The sequence below is a fragment of the Perna viridis genome, chromosome 9 (genome assembly GCF_037379345.1).
Source record: "Perna viridis isolate PV_CMFRI_1.1 ecotype Kerala chromosome 9, ASM3737934v1, whole genome shotgun sequence".
NCBI classification, from domain to species: Eukaryota; Metazoa; Mollusca; class Bivalvia; order Mytilida; family Mytilidae; genus Perna; species Perna viridis.
The window spans coordinates 11524921-11547280 of NC_142453.1; the positions used below are offsets into that span (position 1 = coordinate 11524921).

At 33.1% G+C, this 22360-nt stretch overlaps 1 long non-coding RNA gene across 1 annotated transcript in view; it reads left to right on the plus strand.

Annotated features, from left to right (window-relative positions):
* Nucleotides 1–19172, plus strand: part of LOC148606701 (uncharacterized) — a 59189-nt gene extending 40017 nt beyond the window's left edge. Inside the window, exons 2-3 of the long non-coding RNA XR_015915010.1 lie at nucleotides 11395–11478; nucleotides 19014–19172. This is a non-coding gene — a long non-coding RNA (uncharacterized LOC148606701). The remainder of the gene's footprint in view (nucleotides 1–11394; nucleotides 11479–19013) is intronic.
* The last annotated feature ends 3188 nt before the right edge of the window (nucleotides 19173–22360 follow it).

A 22360-nucleotide genomic window follows, 5' to 3' on the forward strand; every position in this document is an offset into this window, starting at 1 on the left:
TCGTTTAGCTAGATCCTTTAATCTCAGTTTCCGCTATATAGATGACGTATTATTTTTGAACAATCCTAAGTTTGGTGATTTGATACATCGCATATACCCCAAAGAGTTTGAGATAAAGTATTATTCAGACACTGTGAAGTCAGCCACATATCTTGACCTACACATAGAAATCGATGGTAAATGAAAACTTTTGACCAAACTTTACGACAAACGTGATGATTTTTTATTCAGAATTGTCAACTTTCCTTTCATCTGTGGTAACATCCCTTCAGCACCCGCGTATGTAGTGTTCATATCACAACTCATACGTTATGCCAGAGCTTGCCGAAACTACGCAGACTTTTTGTATCGCGCTAGAATTCTAACAAATAGGTTTCTGGAACAATATTGAGGTCATCACTACAGACGTTTTATGGTCTTTGTCACAACTCGTGGGTCGTTACGGTGTATCCATCTTCGCCATAAAAATTGATTTGTTCAACGTGTTACAGTTTTTCTTTCCTCTTTTCATCTAACCAGCTCTGAAACAGCGTTTGACGTTAGAAATTTATTCTAGAAATTGCAGCCAGCCCTCGTAGAAAGTAGGTGAAAAGGGGAATGCTTTTACGTGACGTTATCCGATTGTCAAACGACGTTTTAATAATGTCCGAGAATTTTGAAAGGCCTGTCTGCAGCGATTAGCAAGAAAGGAAACAAACGACTGCTGCTCCGTGGAGCTAGTGAAATTACTAAGGTCTGGTCTAAAAGTATATACGGAAAATCTCTAATCACAAAAAATACTGTAAATAATTAAAGACGTGACCTTAAAGACGTAAAAAGGAAATTTTACTGTATAATCAATTCCCATGATATGGCTTACCTATATAAAACTTCTGTGAAAATAACGAGTGGCTGTGAGAGTAACTGCAAACTGAAACCAAAACGGTGTGACCGAACGGAAAGAAAAACAGACAAGTGAACACCATGGTGATACATCCCGAAAAGTGGGTGGTAAAATAAACTTACATTCGCTTAACATTACTGAGACTTGACATCAATTCATTAAAGCTGAATGCAACATCTTCCTTTTCAAAATTAAATTTATTGCTTCGAAAATTACTACAAAAAAACAAAACAAAACAAAACACACTTTTCTATCATTCTATCATATGCGGCACCACCTGCTACATTAGTGCTATATCCATTTTGCCAGATTTATTTTGGACTTGACTTGATTTTGGATCGGATTATCATGTGGTATTTTTGTTGTTATCTTTGTTTACTCAAGTGCAATGTTAGATGTGCAACTTGCGACGCTGCACATGCTTACCCTTTCGGATAATATTATTTACTTCCGGTATTTATTGAGTTTATGATGCTATATGTTTTGTGTGTTGCCATGTCTTTTGTCTTATTCTTTGTATTTTGATGTCTCTGAAATGTCTTTTTGTACTGATGCTTTGGTATACCTTTCTCGATATTGAACAAGGACTCCCTAAAATTAATTTGAAATAAAAGATAAAGCATATTGTAATCCATTCGTCATTGTGTATAGCCCATTTATGAATTACCTCAAGTAAAATACATTAAATTGGTTTTGGACTAATCTACAAAACTAAACACTACAATATTCAAAGCCAATACGTTTAAGCCACTTCGAATTAAAACATGTCAAGGGACCTTGAAGTATTTGATCATTTATTCATCTACTTTGGCATGACTTCTGTTTAATAGGAACTTACAAGTCAGTAAAATGAACTGGAAGTTGGAAACTGAAGTCTTCGAATCTTGCTTTAGAACAGTCAATTGATAAAGAGGAATATCCACAAAAACATTTATTTTCAGGTCCACAGGATTGCAGGTTCGAAGCCATTCTAAACGAAATGATTGTTGAAAAAAATACTGCATAGAATATAAAACGGATTGACATTTGTTCACAGCTTGGTCCAGTGTATAACAACAAACAAAGCTGAAATAAACCCCAAAACATATATTATTCAGCGATGTATTAACATGTCACCTTATTTCTGCATCATCCGATTAGATTATTATTTTGTTTTTCGTTTCGAATACATACAATGGCTTCAGTTGTAGCCATAGTTGTATCAAAATTGGTTTCCATTGAACGTTCAAAACTTCTGGTGGTTAAATGTAGTATGTAGTTTCTTTCAGTGTTTGCCTTACGTTGATGCTCATGAGTCAAGTAACATACAATTGTCTTGAACGGTATTTTCATACACTTTGCATTCATTTATGTGAATATAAAGCTTCACAAACCGACAACCTGTTATACAGTAAAACCTTTATAAATCAAACTTTTTTTGTTAAGGATGTAACGATTTTCATTTGTTCAAAAAAAATGTTTAACGTACGTCCTCTTGGTTTCAGTTACTTGAACAAAAAAAACATTTCGGAGAGAAACTTTTTTCGTTTTGGGCAGTGTTTGGTTTACACACAAACATTGAAATAAAAATAAAGAGACTTAAATATGTCTGGTTTAGACAATATTTGAATTAGTCAGAGTTCGGTTTGGACACATAACACTGTATTACATGTAATTGTTATTTCGTTTGTATGTTTTAATAGCTTTATTGAATGATGCCTCAATATATGTAACCTGTCAAACTGTTAACAACTTAGTGAGACTTTTTTTTTTGGTTGATAGGCGATATCATAGAAGATTTGAGGTTAGGCTGTCCAGAGAAATTGTTGATTGTGTTTTTTAGCATTACGGCAGTGCCACAAGATGGAATTGGAAAATGATCAGTTGCCGAAAACAAGCCCCGCTTTTATATATCAAATGTTACAAAAGCAATAATAATCAATAGTATAGACCGCAAACTGTATCTATATAAGCTTCTTATGATTTTTGTTCAATACGAAAAATTGATATAGAATTCATTACTGGTATAAAATATACGATTGATGCGTAATCTTTTTTTTTACTCTTGGCCTTCTTATCAGCCCTAGATAAATATTATTCCTGAGGCCTAAGCCTCAAAATCGATTTCAAATCCTCAGGCTGATAACAAGGGCAATATTAAAAACAATGTATTAATCTATAACTATCTCCTTTTTTAGAAATTTACTCTAGAAGTTCCATTCCAATATTAAACGTATAAGCATAAATATGGTTTATATGAAAACATACTCTAGCCATGGCTTAAAAAGATAAGTTACTGATTTTACCCGTGCGTTGAGATCTATGGAAACGTTCTATCCTTTAAGTGCCGAGTGTATATCGTAATTGATAGGTGATTTCAGGGCATGTTGAAGAATTTCATGTCGTAGGAATTAACGGTTTCGGCAAGTTTATATAATATTTCGATTAGAGTCTACGCTTCAAAAAATGTCAACCGTCATGAACTCGTTCGTTCTCGTTATCCGCAATACTATCTTGAATCAGCCATCCTTACAATAAATCTGGAAATGTGTATCTCAAGGTACATTTCAATTTCTTCTTTATTAACGTACAATTGTGTTTTGTCAATTGTACAAAGTATATACGAAATCATTAATTTAGTCCAACGATAAAAAACGCCAAGAAGAGTCTAACTAATATCTTAAAGGTAATTCAAAGACTTCCTTCGACTATATAGTACCGCTCGTCAATGTACGTTTGAACATAGTATGTATTTTTCCCAAACCCTGAAAGCGTATATATGCATTATCTGTAAATTATGAATGGAGTAAAAGATCAAATATGAAAATTAAAGAATGACAAAATGAGCGATGTCGATGATATCTTCAAATATAACTAAGCACTAACAACTACTATACTCCAGAATATTACAGGTTTTTCGAGAAATGATTCAATTTTTGTTTAAGAAGAATTGACATAAACGAAAGGTCGTATTGAAATGCCCTCTGAGGGAGCATTCTTCCCCGTTTCTTCCTTTAGAAAGACGGATCATGATCAATATGAATTCGATAGTAATTTTGTCTCAAACAACAAAATCATCTTTGGGCATCTTTCATATTGTTGTGCATAGTCTTTAATCTGAATTCATTTTTTATATGTTTTATATGAAGACAAAGCCTCTAAATTCCATTGTTTTGCTTAAATTAATAAAGATATCATTACATGATTTTTGTTTGTCATCAGTCAGTTGTATTGGCATTTGGATGCCTGCCTCGAACCAATAACGGCCAATACAGATATCATCAAGTAATTATATTATAATAAAACACAGTTTTGAAAAAAATTTAAACTTACCAATTAATAAGTCAATAGCAGTATAGAAATGAAATCATACGTCCAACAATCATTCGCATCTGAAGAATCGATATAATCAGTGGTATATAGTAGATGTAAATTAATGCTTATCGCAAATCGGGCTTTTGCAAAGCTGATGTACTTGTTTATCAGTTATGAATTTATATTATTGCACATACAAATATATTAATAATTCAGTCTATCAATCTACCTTTCTTTGTTTGTAATAAAAAGCATCAATCTAACCAAATTGAGCTAGTTTTACGATCGCCAAGTTACAAGGATATCATTTCTTACAACTGAAAATCATTTCATGATAACTTAAACTTTGTTTTCATGGTTGTCATCCTGAACTCGTCGATTGTTATGGTGGAATCCATCTACGCCATGAAAATGGAGTTGCTCAATGTGTCATAGTTTTCCTTTCCTCTTTCGTCTACCCCGGACTTGACTTTTATGAGCAACTCGACGGGTGTTTCTAGAAAAGCAGAGGACGCTTACCCTACCGGTGCACCTGGTCCATGCTCCTAGTTTTAGTGCAGTTCGAGTTGCTCATTTGCTTTTGTTACTTTGTATGTATGATTTTAGTTACTTTATGTTTTTTGTTGTGTATGTCTGTTTACCATGTTTGGTCTTTGTCCAAGGATTTCATTCTTCTGATTACCGCTATAACCTTGATTCCTTTGAATATTCTTAAACAAACACAATGTAAACAAGACAACTGTGCTATGATCCAAAAATATTTATCTGTCAACACTTTTGAAAATGCAAAAAATGCATGAGCACTTTGCCTATTTCACAGGAGAACTTATCAAATACATTTTTTTTCATATTCATGTTTGTGGATCAACATTTTTAGTGTCACAACACGTTTTATGGAATATACATGTATATAGTTTATATATGTAGTCTTGTCTTACCATTAAAAAATCCTTTTTATACGTAGGAAGATTTTTTAATTCAATCCTTTACTTGTTTGGGATGCGGGGTTCTGAATTTTCCCTTCATTTTAATTAACGTGAGAAAAGTGATATAAACTATATAAAACGAGCAGTTTAGAAGCAGCTGTTGTGCAAATCAGACAGGAGATGATTCATGCATGTTTTTAACGTAATAATTAATGAAGTTTGTGAAATTATTTTAAACTGTGCTTTGACTAAGAACAAATATTAACAATGATAGAACAGATTTAATATAACAGATATTTCGTGCACTTCAGAAGCCTGATTTTTTTTCAAAATCCGACACTCTCGGCAACATTTTGTAGATCACAAAAACAAAAACCAAAGGGAGGTACATCGTCTGATACAGAATCAACCAAAGGCAATTGTAACTTGTCGTATACCGCCTATTCAATAGAAAAGATGTGAACACAAATGTTTGTGTAGGCAGGGGATCGGACACCTATAGTACTCCAGGTCAGGCCAAAACACTACCACAAGATCTGAGAGTTGACTAAGCAAAATTAGAGTTCTACTATATGTTTTGGGCATTTTCCTGTATTCATTTTCACTAGAATTCTGAGTCACAAAATAATTGAACGCAGCCGTTACCAAACAAGGATCAAAACTACTCCGTCATGTTTTATTAAATGACCAATCTTCTAAATAACAACTGTCTCCTACTTCAATTGGGCCTACATCTGGGCATGCGTAAAATATCATCAACGTATTTAACTTTGTATACATTATCATTTACAAATGCTGATAATTATTACAAGAACTGTTTTAAATTCCAAAAAGGACATATTAAGTTATTAATACATTTTCAATATATAAGTTCCTTTTATATGATTTGTTGGGTATAGTTTTTTGCTTTACCAACAACCATTCAAATTAATAATGTGTGTTGTTTTCGAATGCTATTCACTGACAGCGCAAAATCTGGCTTCAACAAAATAATTTGGAGATATTTTCTCTCCTAGAATGATGATTCATTTTTTTAGTTTATAGTAATTTGTCTGGGTAAAAATATTTCGAAAATGAGAGTATACGACAAAATAAACCTATCTAGAAAAAAACCTTACACTCAAATTTGTTGCTGAATCGGAAAGATTTTGATTTTATTTTCCAGTACGTTTTCTATTAAATCGATTTTTATAGTCGGAGAAAGAGAAAAGTCATGAAGCATTATTACATTATCGTACAAGAGTGTTTATACACGTTTTATTACAGACTTAACATTCATTAACGTAACGTACGTTTTTAACGTTACTACTGGTAATATTTATTGTTTGGCAATTCGATAGGGTTAATTTTATTAGAATCATAAATGTATATTGCTTCTATCAAATCACTAACAGATAATAACACATGAAATGTCCGTTTATACTTTTTAGGTAATTTTCAGCTAACTTGACTTTATACTTGATTTATTGAACACGAATTGGTCATGTGACCTTTGCAGAGTCAATCTATCTATGATGTAATTTCACTGTTAAGTGTTTCAAATGTTTGCATGATGTATGTCTGAGCGAGTAATGTAATCTATTTGGTTAGATCTAGAGTGCGAGTGATGTCAGAGTAGCTTTAAGGTGTGATGAAGTGGTATACGAGAGTTGTCATTGGTTGTACGGCTCTTGACGTATGAAAGAGCCTTTGTGGTTGGTTGAGAATATTTGAGGAAAATGTACATTCTTTTATTTTCTGTCATAGTGTTGAATTATTAGTAAGCTTTGATAGTTTCTTATACTATGTGGAGCTTATCTACAAATCAGTGTTTGGTTTTATGTTATTTGGAATCATGTTGTTCCATAAAGTAAAGATATGCATATTTTACTTTTCTATATATAAGAATCGCACTAGATATCATAAAGGGCATAACCCTCCTAAACGATTTTCAAACTATTGCTCTAGTCATCATGATAAAATAGTCATCTTATTTTGTTGACATGATGACTTATTTTGCGATTCCTGAATGTCTAAATACCATGATAGTTGTACATCGATTTTATCCATGGAAAGGCTTGCAGAAAGTGTAAACTACAATTCAGCACTTACGGTACTCGAAAAGAGATTGGAGGTTGTGAAAGAGATCTCCAAAATAAAACAAAATATCATAGTTCTTCTTGATGACATTGGAAGTAGTTTGTAAGCAGCAGTTGATAAAATGTATAAACTACAACAACAAGAGACATCTGCTTATTCACAAAATGCCATTGACTCACTTGACCGCTGGTCAGAGTACCTGAAATCTCTGAAGCAACATACTTCAAAGTTCAATCTACTCCAGGCAGTAAAGTACTTAAATAAACAAATTCAGGAGCTCGAATACACAATTAAAAATTCCAAGGGTCCAAAATATTTTCGAAATTTCATCCTCTTGACTTAGCAGTTAACTATTAGACTTCCTTTACATCTTTTGGATCTATCATTTATGTAAGCAAACCAAGTCAGTCTACCCGATCACTTGAACTTGAATTGTATAGTCAGTCTATTCCGTGATCGTTCAATTTATTGGTATTGATAAGGCACAAACAATCCATTCATTACTTTGCTTTGCACGTAATGAATGGATATTAATTTTGAAATGATAACCCTTCCATAGTGTATATGTTCTATGGTATCACGCATTCTAATATTGTATAAACAATTTCAAAAACATTTTTTAAAAAGCTATGTTATGATAAATACCATGAGGTTTATTTGAATTTAGAAATATTCATCGAGCAAATTTGGTCACGAATGTAATAAAGACCAGAGGATCTAATGGATGAGCTGCAAACAAATTTCAAACGTTCCCGACAAATTGCTTTCATTCACGACATTTCTTTATGTTATCATTTTGTCTCATAGATTTTTATACATTGAGAGTATTGTAATTGCAGTGCTTGTATTGGGTTTAAGTTTGTATTCTTTGATTTATTGGATGTTCGAAATTGTAATGGAGAATTATGAATAAGGATGGATAATGATGATTTTTTTTCAACTCTTTGTACTTCTATTCCCCCTAACCGCTTAACATCTCGACAGAAAAACATTATACATCATTGTTCGACCAAAAAGACGGTACACCTAGATACAAATATGTAGTTTTGGAAGAAATTCCTAATATTTGTAAAAAAAAAATAACAATTCCAAATAATTTTCCAAATAAACAGAAGAAAATATTTTCAAAATAATGGATTTGTGGTGGACGCGTTTTCCAAAAAACGGTCGGCATTCCAATGGCAACAAATTGTGCTCCTCTACTTGCTGACCTATTCCTTCAATGTCATTAGGCTGCCATAATTGCTGATCGGACACAAAAGAAAGAACATCGTTTAGCTAGATCCTTTAATCTTAGTTTCCCTCTATAAATGACGTATTATCGTTAAAACAATCATAGTTTTGGAGATTTTATCATCCTTATAACTTGAGATAAAGGATACCACAGACAGTATGAAGTCAATTTCATTAATTGACCTACACTTTGAGATCGACAGTAAAGGAAAACTATTGACCCAACTATACGACAAATGCGATTACTTTTCATTCTGTATTGTCGACTTTCCTTTCATGTGTGGCAACATCCCTTCAGCACGAGCGTATGGACTTTTCATACGACTTGCCAGAGCTTGCCGTAACTTCAACTTTTTGTATCGCACTAGTCTACTTGGATTAGGCCTCTGGAACAGAGTTCTGTTGCTACAAAATTGAAGTCTTCACTACAAAAGTTTAAGGGCAGTCATCATGAACTCGTGGATGGTTACGGTATTTTCATCTGCACCTTTAAAACTGATTTGTTCAATATGACAGTTTTCCTTTCCTCTTTCATCTACTCTTGACTTGACATTTTATGAGCAACTTGGCAGGTGATTCTAGAAAAGCAGAGGACGCTTACCCTACTGGTCTGGTCCATGCTCCCAGGTTTTAGTATAGTCTGAGTTGCTTATTTACTTTTGATACTTTGTATGTATGTATTATCTTGGTAATTTCATGTTTTTTTGTTGTGTGGTTTTCCATGTCTAGATTTTGTCCCTAGATTACGTTCTTTTGATTCCGCTGGAATCTTGGTTCCCTTGATTACTCGTTGAATGAGGACTATTAATGAAAAGAATGGGGAAATTCTGTTTTAAATTATTTTTTTAACATTTCATTCTTGGAATACATTGAACTTATTTCAAAACAATATTGTTAATGTTGAAATATTCGAAAATCGAACGGTTTGGACGGTGATGCAAATAAAACTAGTATAAATATGTTATGAGGGTTCAACGGCAAATAAAGATAATTTACATGTGAAATGGGAAAATGGGAAATACGGGTATAGTATATGGTGTGCATGAAGTTTTTACCTTTAGCCTTACACATATATTGTCTGATGTTTATTCAATGCTAGGCAATATTTACATTGTATTCAATCTTAATTGTACTTAATTATGATATATATATCAAATTTATACAGGGAAGATATGTAAACGTATAGAAAGGTCTGAAAAATTCCCAACGATGTTAGAACTGTCCAATTTGCAATGCAAATTTTTGGTCGTTCCCTCCGCGGGACTCGAACTCGTACCGCTGTGACATTACATCTATGGCAACACCGCCAGCACAAAGTCCAGCGCCCTAAACCACTCTGGTAGACAAAGCGTCCCCTTCAATATATTTCTATTTCTAGAAACATCCGCCAAATTACCCATAAAAAGTCAAATCCAGGATAGACGAAAGAGGAAAGGAAATGATAATGCGGTAAACAAATAGGTTTTATGGTCAAATAATTCAGAAAAAAAACATGGTAAAACTTTAAAAGTATAAATTTTCTCAAATCAGTTTAAAGAAACAACACATAAAAAACACTCACATTGCAACACTCGTCGCCTTTGTGTACTCTAAAATGAATTTTTGCGATAAATTTCTTTGAATAGGAAATTGAAAATATTGCTCAAATTGATATCTAAAATTTGTATTTTGTCTGTCATATTGGGTTACTTGATACATTGGTGTAGACATCTTGACATGTTATAAATCAATTCGTTACAGTGTAAGTTTTAAAAATACATAATTATTATGATTCGGGGAAATGGATCTATACTCACTTTTACAGGTTTCTTTGGTTTGGTAGAACAAATTGAAATTGAATTGAAAGTCTTAAGTTTGCTGTAACAAATATTCAACGTTTACAATATAAAGAAAAATATAAGACAACTTAAAAAGGTAAACTCGACCACCGACAGATTACAACAATTATAACTATTTGTATTATTAACGAAATGGGTGAAATAGGTTTCTGTCTCTTTATTTTATTAAGATGTAAAATGCACTTTATACCAATTTTATGCATTGTTTTGCTTTACATAGAATATATGTAACATTTTATTTGGTCCCCATCAACAAAGTGGTCATTTGAATAAAAATAATTTAATGTTGTCCAAAATTCACATCAAGTTGCTATTTAGGTGCTTTAAAGCCTACTAACAAACATGCATTAAGCACAGAAAGATTATTTACCTGAATGTTAATGCACTTTATGATTGTAATATTTCTTTGTCAACCGATTGCCTGGGTATTTTCTTATCTAGACCCTTGACGGAATGGTTTAAATGTTTCTTAAACAAACAACCAAATCAGACACACAAACGCTTCAATCTTTCCAATGAAAAGCAACCAAAAGTCCATGGTATATTTCAGTGTCATATATTGGTAACGTTTTTTATGAAGAAAATTAAAATTGGTTTATCGGTAGAAAGTGGGAAATTTTCAAAAAACATATTGTGATTGAAACCCAAACGAAGGAGCCTATCGAAGTTTAAATTTCTTCATCATTTTTTTCTGATTTGCATCTTATTTTCTAAATGATGTCACTGTAATTGATCTAGCATATGCCACATATAATAAGGTTTCCTGCAAGGCCAACAAATCATATCAAATATGTATAATAAATATTTTTCATATGTTTGGAAAAGATAGAAAAATTATTTATTTCCTTTGTTGTGCTAACATCTGTAATCAAGCTGTTGCAAATATTTTCGTTAAAGAAAGAATAATCAAGGGAACCAAGATTCTATCCGAAATCAAAAGAATGTATTCCAGGGACCGGACATGGCACACAAACACATACAACAAAATTAAATGAGCAACTCGGACTCCATTATAACTGGGAGCACGGATAAGGAGCACCGGTAAGATAAGCGTTCTCGACAAAAATCATACAAGTTGACAAACAATCATGAAGCAAGGACTTCAAGATAGTAGAAATTCAATTGTTTATGATTTTTTTAGATGACAGATCAATACTGTGGTGGATGTTTATGAGCTGGGGAAATAAACATGGCAACAGGATGGTGTGATGATTGTCGAGAAATGGTATGCTCACATATATTATTCATAGACGACTTTCACCATCCCATATAATAATGACACTAGATGTAATACAAGGCCTTCGTAAAGATCTAAACAATATATCAATTTATTGTTCTTTTCATAAAAGTAGTAAACTGATCCTATTTTGCTGTCAGCATGATGATTTTATATGTGACATTTGTGTTTCCGATTGCCATGCCGATTCCAAGCCTATTCTATCCATTGAAAGAGCAACGAAAAACGTTAAAACAGGTACATTAATTCCAGATTTAGAGAAAAGAATAGTAAATCTAACGACAATAATGAATGAGGTTATAGATATAAATACATATTTTGTCTTATGTCTTCTCATGGTGTGTACATGTTTACACTATTCGCGTAAGCATATACCAAGCCAATATTAAAATACACTTCCTCATTGGATGATATTCAGAACCAAATCTTCTCAATTACTTTGTAAGCAATATACAGAAACTTTCTAATAAAATCAGGTGATGAGGTACGATTGTCATCCGCCAAATGCCAAGCAACGAACAATCAAAATTCTACAGGTCACCACACGGTCTTCAATGATAGGCAAAACCCATACCATAAAGCGAACTGTGAAAGGTCCAAAATAAATGTAAAAGTATTCACAAAAGACAAAAACCGCCGATATTAATATAAATAAACAGAATAACAATAAACAAAAAACTACAACCACCGGAATAAAGGTTCCTGGCAAGCACATAAAGTATATGGCAGGGTTAAACATGTTTGTGAACGCTCAAACATCCCCCTTTCCTATGACAGTGGTTTATTGTTAATCTTGTTTCTTTATTATTTATCATAAACCACTATTTTCATGCATTGCCAATTCCATCACATTTTTTATTGCAGCAATAACAACATTGTCTTACTTGTTGAAGTACACTTTCTATCGATGCTTAGTACCCACATTTTAAACCACTTTTCAACTGCTGTAAAAACTGTTTACACTTGTCATTTTTACATTGAAAAAAAAAACAGTATATTTGAAAGTCATTTGACTCTAACAATGCCTACAAACAGCCCAAGTAAACATATGATTGTTGTCTATAAAACCTTTTCTACCAAGGGTAGAAGAAAATAGTGAGGGAAAGGGTATCCATTTACAATGATATTAACATAGTACTTCAGCAAATAAAATATTGTCTTTTTATATTAATTTATTTGACAGAATGTTTATGTAAATCATCAGTATACCTTATATGACCATGTTCTTTGACACGAATATTGACACGAATGTATTATATATATGACAATACTGGTTCTTTGATTTCAACTATCATTATAGAACTCGTACAAAAATATCTATACTACATTATATAATGAATACGTTCCCGAACAAATAAACGCACGTGAAATAATTCCAGTAGTTCATGGACAGTTTGTTAGTGGGTAGTTGTGGCCGATTGAAGATATGTTCAGTAGGTATGTTCTTTATTCATGTGTAGATGGTATGTAAATCATTTCGTATTAAGTGTTGAAAAATTGTTGAGCTCAGGCCATTCATTTGGCATATTTGAGGGACACTTCCAATTTATAAGGAATGAAAAGTAAATAGAAATAGTTTTCAAGATTTAAATTAGACTGTATTTTGGAAGTTGGAGAGTTCGAAGTATTAGTATTATTAAAATTGTGGCTTATTTAATGGTATCTCAGGGTCATTTCATTGTGGCTCTTTTGCAGTTCTTTGATTGATATCATAAGTGGAAATATAGAGTATGGATGTTGCTTTCCTAATAGATCAAATATCATGCCTTAATATGTGTTGCTAAGATATGAACATTTGCCAAAGTAAATCATGCCACAAATGTCAGTGCAGATTATCTATTTCTGGTTGTAATGTTGAAAAAAATTATTGAATTTCAATATAATATTAATTTATAAAATCGTTAACTCTCACACATCTAAACTAAAAACAATAATTGCTTTAAAATAAACTTTTAAGGAAAAGGCAAAATGCACATAGCAAATCCGAGTATAGTGTTAATATATATCAAAAGAAATTACTGCACTCACGCAAAGCATATCAAGTACCCACCTATACTTTTCATTTCTTAAAATGTCGAAACACTTATTTCATTTATTTGCGAAATAACTTTGTCTTTTTCAAGCATTTTTTTAAAAGAATAAATCTTCTGTTGCAACCGTCAGAAAGAGATATTTTTTAGATTAGCACTTCATTAACTACCCAGTGTATCCAATTTTGCCAAGCGCTTCCAAGCTTCTTTAGTGATAACGTCACTTGAAAAGTTTTCAAGACTCGGATCAATCTATATTGTCATTCACTGAGGTAAATAACAATAATCAATCCAATGTTAAACTACCTAGTCGATGTAACACGTGGTATATAAAATGGAGTAATAAGGTTATAGTCAAAGCAGGATATTGACTAAAGTTGCAGTACGGAAAATATTTCACTTTGAAGATATAAATTCATACTCGAGATTCTTATTTATTTATTTTTTTTTAATTCTTTATCGTTTTTTTATATTGTATGACTGTTTGATATACGAAATTTGTGATATTTTGCGTTAGTACAATATATTACTTAAGAAATAAATCACGGAAACTCAATTTTATCCGTGATTTATTTCGATTCTAATAGGACAATGACGGTATTTTTTGACATTTTCGTGACCTATTATGGTAACTTTAGACCCGCCGTATTTGTCCATATTTGGCCGTACACTTTACGTAAGCTATGTCAGTTGAAATGGTCGCTAGTGAAACCTCCCTTTGTATATTATTTTTAATAGAGGAAATGGTGAATTAAGTAGTTCAATGTTAGATATGGCAGTAATCGTTTGCATTATGAGATCAGAGTGTTCACACATGGACAGGTACAATGTTTCATTCATTGATGATTGTTATTGTTTGGTTTCATACATGAGGACGCACGTGGCACTTGGCGACTGCTACCGAGTATGTATGTAGGTGATTTTTACGGTATGTAATGTAACTTTTCTAAATTATAATTATTTTCATTAAAAATGAATTTGATGCTCATTAACGCTACTGAAATGAATGAAAACAGCTGATAAACATCGAGATGTTACGTGTATTTGTTTACATGGTTAAGGTGTGCAGAAATTTACATACACTCACAGGCCACGCCAAAGACGCTTACTGCTCATATAGCAATCGAAAATCTACCACAATTGTTGTCTGTTAAGCCTGTTAAGGACATCATGTTAGAATAGTTTACAAATATGTCGCCCGCCAGCCATAGCCAACATATAAATTTCTTGTTCAAACATTTTGAAAGGAGAACGAACGCATGGGTATAAAAAGAACTAGTTTAAACATAAAAAGCATTTTTTTTAACTAATAATGAAAAATACAACCTTAAACAAGATAAAGTACGAAAATGAATGAATGGCTTTTTCACCATGGACATGGATTTCTACATTTTTTTTTTTATATTTTTCGTACATTTAAAATGGAGTCCATGAAAATTTTGTTTATTTTGTCATATCGCTCATGCATCATTTCACAAAGTTTAATGTTGGTTTTGATTAACCGCAATGGTTGAAGAGAAATATATTACATGGAAAGGATCGAAATTCATTGAAAAAAGGAGACAACTCTTTATTTTGTGCAAAATCTGGTTGCTTTGATAGGTTATTGTCTGAGTCATCTATTGTTGATTTGCCAAAAAAAATTATACTATTTGAAATACATATGATTTAAAGATTACACTGGACAAAAAAAAAAACAGTAGTAAAAAAATTAACACGTACCACTCATATCATAAGAACTGCTTGATTTCTACATGGACAGTCTTTTAATACTTCATAGTATTAGAAATGCATTCCAATCTGATAAAGCATCCAAGCTGTTGATATCGTCGAGGTCGTAAAATTTGTTGTTGGCTACGAAGGGAAACCGTACGCGTAAATATTTCAAGTACCGTTACGTATATGAAATTTCTTAAACGCCCAATATAGGCGTTCATGCACAATGAAAACTGATTTGGTGAATGTATCATAGTTTTCCAGGTGCACCTGGTCCATGCGCCCAGTTTTTAGTGGAGTCCGACTGTTTGCTATTTTACTTGTGTTACTATGTATATATTATTTTGGTAATGTTATGTTCTTTGTTGTGTGGGTCTGGTCTTTGTCCCTTAATTAAATTCTTTGGTGTCCGCTAGAATCTTGCTTCCCTCGATGATTCTTTGTACGTATGCGAAAAAGCTGAACAAAATCAAAGTAATTTATCTCTTATAAAATAGTGATTTCTTGCCATATTTATACATGCACACAATATTCATGTAGATATGAAATCACCTACTGAAAATAGTTTGTGGCATTCAAGCATATTTTGTTTTTATTCAAAAACTTCATTTTAATTATCACCTTCACTTTTTAAATCCAATTCATTACACCTTTATCTGAATGATACACCAGCAAAGTAATGCAAAGCATGCTTGAAAACCTCAAATTGCTTATTTTATTTATTTTCATATCTATTCAATGAATTATTTTTCAAATGGCAAAGGTTTGTGGAACCTGGTCATTGTTTCAAGTACATAAGCTAAACAGTTCTATCATCTTAGTCAGTTCATTTATAGTGATATCGAATAAATAAATTGAAAATAAATTAACATACAAATTCACTATTTTCTCAAAGATTACACGGACTGAGAGTAATACAAATGTTTATAGTTAAAAATGTGTTGTTTTGAGTCACGCCGTTGAACTTCATAATTTGACGTTAAATTACGTCAACACAAAATACTTAATGCGGCATTTCATTTTTAATAGAACGCTGACATTTTCTTGCCATATTAGACATCGTATCTTAAAATGCATTTTATTTTGCGTATGGAGTTTTCTTGATGCTGCAAGATTAAAGTCATCACTACGGAAGTTTTATGGTCGTTATCATGAGCTTGAGGATCGTTAATTCAATCTTGTATCAACATAACCCTGTTCCAGAAGCCTAATTGTAAAAGGTCTAGCGCGATACAAGAAGTCTGCGTAGTTTCGGCAAACTCTGGCATAGCGTATGAGCTGTTTAATAAAGGGGTGTTGCCACAGATGAAAGGAAAGTTGACAATACGGAATGAAAAATGACTGCATTTTTCGTATAGTTTGGTCAATAGTTTACATACATCATCGATTTCTAAATGTCGGTCAAGATGTGAGGCTACTTCACGGTGCCTGTAGTATCTATAATATTGGGTTCTTTGGAGTAGATGCGATGTATAAAATCCGTAACATTTAAATTGTTAAATGATTATACATTTACGTCATCTATATAGCAGATACTGAGAACCAAGGCTATAACTAAATGCGGTTGATTCCTGTGGATAACCTATAAAGTCAATTTCATAAATGAGAAGAAGAGCAATTTTAGTACTCATTGGAGTGTCCACAGTTTGTTGAAAAAAGCGTCCACCACACTGATACATTGTCGATCAAAATTCTTGCATTTGGAAAATGTCTTCTTCAGTATATTTTGAAGATGTTATGGAATCGGTTTTTTTTTACAAAATATGAGGAATTTCTACCAAGTAATACATATCTGTATCTAGGTGTACAGTCTTTTGTCAAGTAACAACGATGTATATTGTTTTAGTCAAGATTTTAACTGAGTATAGGGAATAGAAGTATAAACAGTTGAAAAAGCTTTGGTTTTAATGCTATTGTATTCTGATAATAATTTTGAAGTGAGAGTTTCCAAAAGATCTATCGAATTTTTCAGGATCATCATTGAATTATAACTACTATGGGAGTAACATGTGTCGTGGTAGGACAGAGTAATCAAGGGAACCAAGGTTATAGCGGTAATCAAAAGGATGTAATCCAGGGACAAAGACTAGACATGGAAAACAGACATACATAACAAAGAACATAAAGTAACTAAAATCATACATACAAAGTAACAAAAGTAAATGATCAACCCGGACTCCACTAAAAACTGGGAACATGGACCAGGTGCACCAGTAGGACGTTAGGCCATCTTTGATATATGTTAGTATATAAGTTTGGTGGTACATTTTGCAGATCCAGGTATGTAGCGTTCTTTGTACTGGATTCTTTATGGAGTTGTAACGGAAGAGCATGATTTGATTCCCCAAAAAATACTCCGCCACCGAAGATCGAACCATAGACCGCTCGTTGACAAGCCAGCGACAAACCGATTCGGCTAAAGAATTAATCCTTTAGCCAAGTCAATTTACTGACTATTTAAATCTCACTACCTACTACAACGCAGGTAGGCCGTTCTGTCACATTTCCCCCACCTTAAGAGTCTTCGTACCACGAACGACTCTAACACTAGCTCAATAGCTAAGCAAACCCGGTGGGTTTTTAGTTGGGCGCCAAATGTAACGGGAGAGCATGATTTGATTCCTAACATTATGACAAACCGACAAACCGATTCGGCTAAAGAACTAATCCTTTAGCCAAGTCAATTAACTGACTATTTAAATCTCACTACCTACTACAACGCAGGTAGGCCGTCCTGACACAGAGTTAAGGAAACCAGTACATATACGGTAGATCACAATCATAGTCTTCAGCAAAGAGACCCAAAACAGGAAAGCACATATTTACGATTTTGCACTATCTCTTCCACTATGCAAAGTTTCATTAATATCAGTTAAAGATGTGATTTACATACATCTTTTAATATTCAAATCAGAACAGTTCATTGTTGCATTTTAATCGTTATCTCTTCAAGTATGTGAATGATGTGTAAATATAAATCTTTGATCAGGTTTAAGTCGGTCAAGTTATTTTGTATTATACTTGAACTGTACGCTTACTTGTTCAATAAACGAGGTCTCGTTTTGTATGATATTGATTAATTGATTTAGTTTAGCGTCTTTTTTTCATGGAGTTCAGAACGTGTGAATTCAATATTCAGAATTAGATTAGATCTAACTTTTGTTTATATCAAAATATTTGTTTTGAAAAACGAAATGAACAGAATCCGGATTCGAAACGTCAATCACAAGGATAAAAACCAAGGGAAAATAAACACACACAAAAAATAACATGACATCAACCAAAATTACACATTCAAATGAACAAAAGTATATGAACAACCTAGACTATTAATAACCCTAAAAACTGGAGACATGGATCAAGTGCACCTGTATAGTAAGCGTCTCCTGCTTAACACATCATCAATGACTGGTATTTCTGTATCTGCTAATTGTAAACATGAACAACTGTCGACATTAAGGAAGAGGTTTGTAGTTCGTGAGATACAGTTTTAGAAGTGTTAAGGCCTTCATTTATAAATAAAGACTTCATACACTTTAATTTTTTAAAGCACAATTGATAAAGTCCATATTGCATTCTTTCATTTGGAAATATTAGACCACTCAAAACGACAGGAATACACTTGGGACAAAGTGAGATTCATTTTTCCGCTAATCAATGAACACCGCAATAATGCATAAATGACCTCCAGAACGCCAAAATAATCCTGGAAACTAGCCTTGGGTTTGTTTTTAGAATAACACTTTTAAGCGTACATTTTATCCATTTTTTTTTCAGCATTCCAAAGATTTTAAACGCTTCACTCTGAGAAATTAAAGTAACTGATATTCTTGAACGACATCCAAGGATCGGTTCGAATTTAGTGTCTGTCCAGTACTTTTTTCTCGTCTGATTCAGTTTATTAGAAGTATTGGGCCATATTGTGACAGGTCAATAATACGCACGAAATGTCTTTTGTATGTGTTTAATGTATTTCAATAAAATTTGACAATACATTGAGTTTGTAATTTATTTTCAAATAAAACTCAATTATTGGTCGAATCACACAAAAGACTTAAAATTAGAAGTCACTGCTTCTCCGCCAAATACGCGGCAAGTACACTGGGGTTAAGCTAATGACCGTACCAGACGAGGTGACCTGAATGAAGGGTGTAGGATTATCGTAATTGAACAAGAGACTAATGAACAAGATGGCCGTTACGGGTTTTGGTTGTATAGCTATTTGAAATATCAAATAAGAAGCTCACGTCCTATTATTTGAGGTTTATATATATAGTCTATACTCTTATCTTATTATTGATTTTTGAAAAAACACCGATTTCAAAACCTGAAATGCGGGGTCTGTGGTTGAAAGACAACACGCTATTTTTTAAGTTTACTCCATTAAAACACAGGATACGCAAAAAGATCGCTTACACTCCGATGAAAAGAATAAACTATTGTAAATAAATTGCATCCATATATATGGTCAAGAGGTCGCCTTTATTACAGCTCAATAACTAAAAATGCTCGAAAAAAATTAACAATTACTACTTTTCTGGGAATCATACTACCTATTTTGCCTCATTCCTTACTCACCTGATTTTTGTCAAGGCTCAATTCAAATTCTTGGTTGCAAAAGCATTTCAAAGGACAGCTGTTTGAAACAAGTGCATGTGCTTCTTTTACAGCACCTGCAAAGCTCACGTGATCATATGTATACAGTATGCACGAAACTTTAGCATTAGAAGGAAACATTTGGATGAAAATACCGGCAATACCGCTTATATTTATTCAGTAACTCAAATCACAAAACTGAAATGAGCGATAATAGAATTTACAGAGAAAATATAAACGAAGAAGAATTTATTGAATATTTCAATCAAACGACGCTCTAATTATAAAGAGTCCAAAAAGTCAAATCAAGCATGCCAATAATGTAGATAAAATACACATGTTTTGATATATTATTTCATGCTTATAAGTCCAACTTAGAGAAAATAAATTTCAATAACAAAAAGTCAAACAAAATGAAAGCTCTTGTTTTAATGGTAATGTGCTTCATTAGTTCCTCGTTAAAATTATTTTATCTTTGAATTTTTGTATATTATATATTTGTGCAAAAAATGGAAACACAAAACTATGAATCTGGACACTGATGTCTCGCCTGTCAGTGGCGGGGCAAGTCCAAACTTTCACGTGACAATTTGTTTATTTCGTGCAAAATATAACCACAAATGATCTAATGATAGTCTGGAATACCCTTTTTGTCTTGAAACTTGTGGACATTATCTCGTTTTAACATCTCGTGATCCGTCAAGAAAATATTGACCTAATGCATTCTTGCAATGGCTTTTCTGGACAATTAATCCAAGACGGGAAAGGAGTCATGGCCATCGCCACTATACGTCACCTAAGTTACATGATGTCTCCATGGATGGTCTCCTTCCTTTCATACAAAAACCTCTTGGACTTCATCACATGAGAACCAAACTTTATTCTATACCTCTCACTCTACTACACTACCTTTACAAAACAAGTCTTCACACTCCTGCTTCTGACCCCACGTCATCATTATACAGACTTGTTGCCATCATTTTGGATATTGGTTTCCACAGACTCTTTAAACCAGTTTGTGTGAAAAGTAAAGATGAAGAAAAACGATAATTTCTTCCACTACCGACTTGATTGAGGACTTCAAGGCTAAACCACCTGACTGTTCTTGCAAAACCTCTCCATTCAAATATGGTCCTTACGGGAGATTTAACCATTATCGAAAACGAATCTCTGCGTAATATCCTTTCTAAAGGTCCCAAGTACAGTGAACCACGCTCCATAAATTGGAATTATAACTTTAAAGTTCTTATGGATGCCGTCGAGGACTATTCAAGAAAATGGATAAAACGAGAACAAGAAGACATTGATTCTCTGTCAGAGTGGTTAAAAGCCGTGAGGTCTTTAATTTTAAAACGAATGAAGGTTTTAAGTAGGTCAATGAGTGTCAAGGCTACATCAGTTTTCAAAGACCCCGATGTAGCAAAAACATTGTCTACTATACGTGACAAGTATGTTGTCGTACCAGCAGACAAAGCCCAAAACAACATTGTTTCTGTCTGCAAAACGTTTTATATCCAATGTGTATTATCAGAGGTAGAGGAACAAATTAATAGCAGTGATAGGACCTACACTGCTACCACTCTTTCCAAAGAAGAGATTGTGGAAAACCATAAATCTGTGCTATCGTCTTTTGGTCTCTCTACCAAGGACGATGATTGTGATTTACCGTCTATGTACTGGATTCCTAAACTTCACAAGAATCTATACAAACAACGTTTCATAGCTGGATCTGCAAAATGTACCACCAAACCTCTTTCAAAACTTTTAACTTCTATACTCACAACTGTCAAAGAGGGTCTACAGTCCTACCACAACACTTGTTACTCCCGTAGTGGTATTAATTCAATGTGGATCCTGAAAAATTCGAAAGATCTTTTGGAGACAATCAGTTCAAGACTATTATCTGAATATAATAGCATTAAAACCTATGATTTTTTAACACTGTATACTTCTATTCCCCATACTCAGTTAAAATCCCGACTTAAAAACATTATACATCGTTGTTTTTCCAAAAAAGATGGTACACCTTGATACAAATATATAGTTCTTGGTAGAGATTCCTCATACTTTGTAAGAAATAATTCCAAATCATCTTCCAAATATACAGAGGACGATGTTTACAAAATGCTGAAATTTTTAATCGACAACATATTTGTCCAGTGTGGTGGACGTGTTTTTCAACAAACGGTCGGCATTCCAATGGGAACAAATTGTGCTCCTTTACTTGCTGACCTATTCCTTCACTCTTATGAGGCTGACTTTATAGCTGATCTGATCAGAAAGAAATAATATCGTTTAGCTAGAACCTTCAATCTCAGTTTCCGCTATATAGATGATGTATTATCTTTAAACAATCCTAATTTCGGGGATTTGATACATCGCATACATACCCAAAAGAACTTGAGATAAAGGATACTACAGACACTGTGAAGTCAGCCTCATATCTTAACCTACACTTAGAAATCGATGGTAAAGGAAAACTATTGACCAAACTTTACGACAAACGTGATGACTTTTCATTCAGTCCT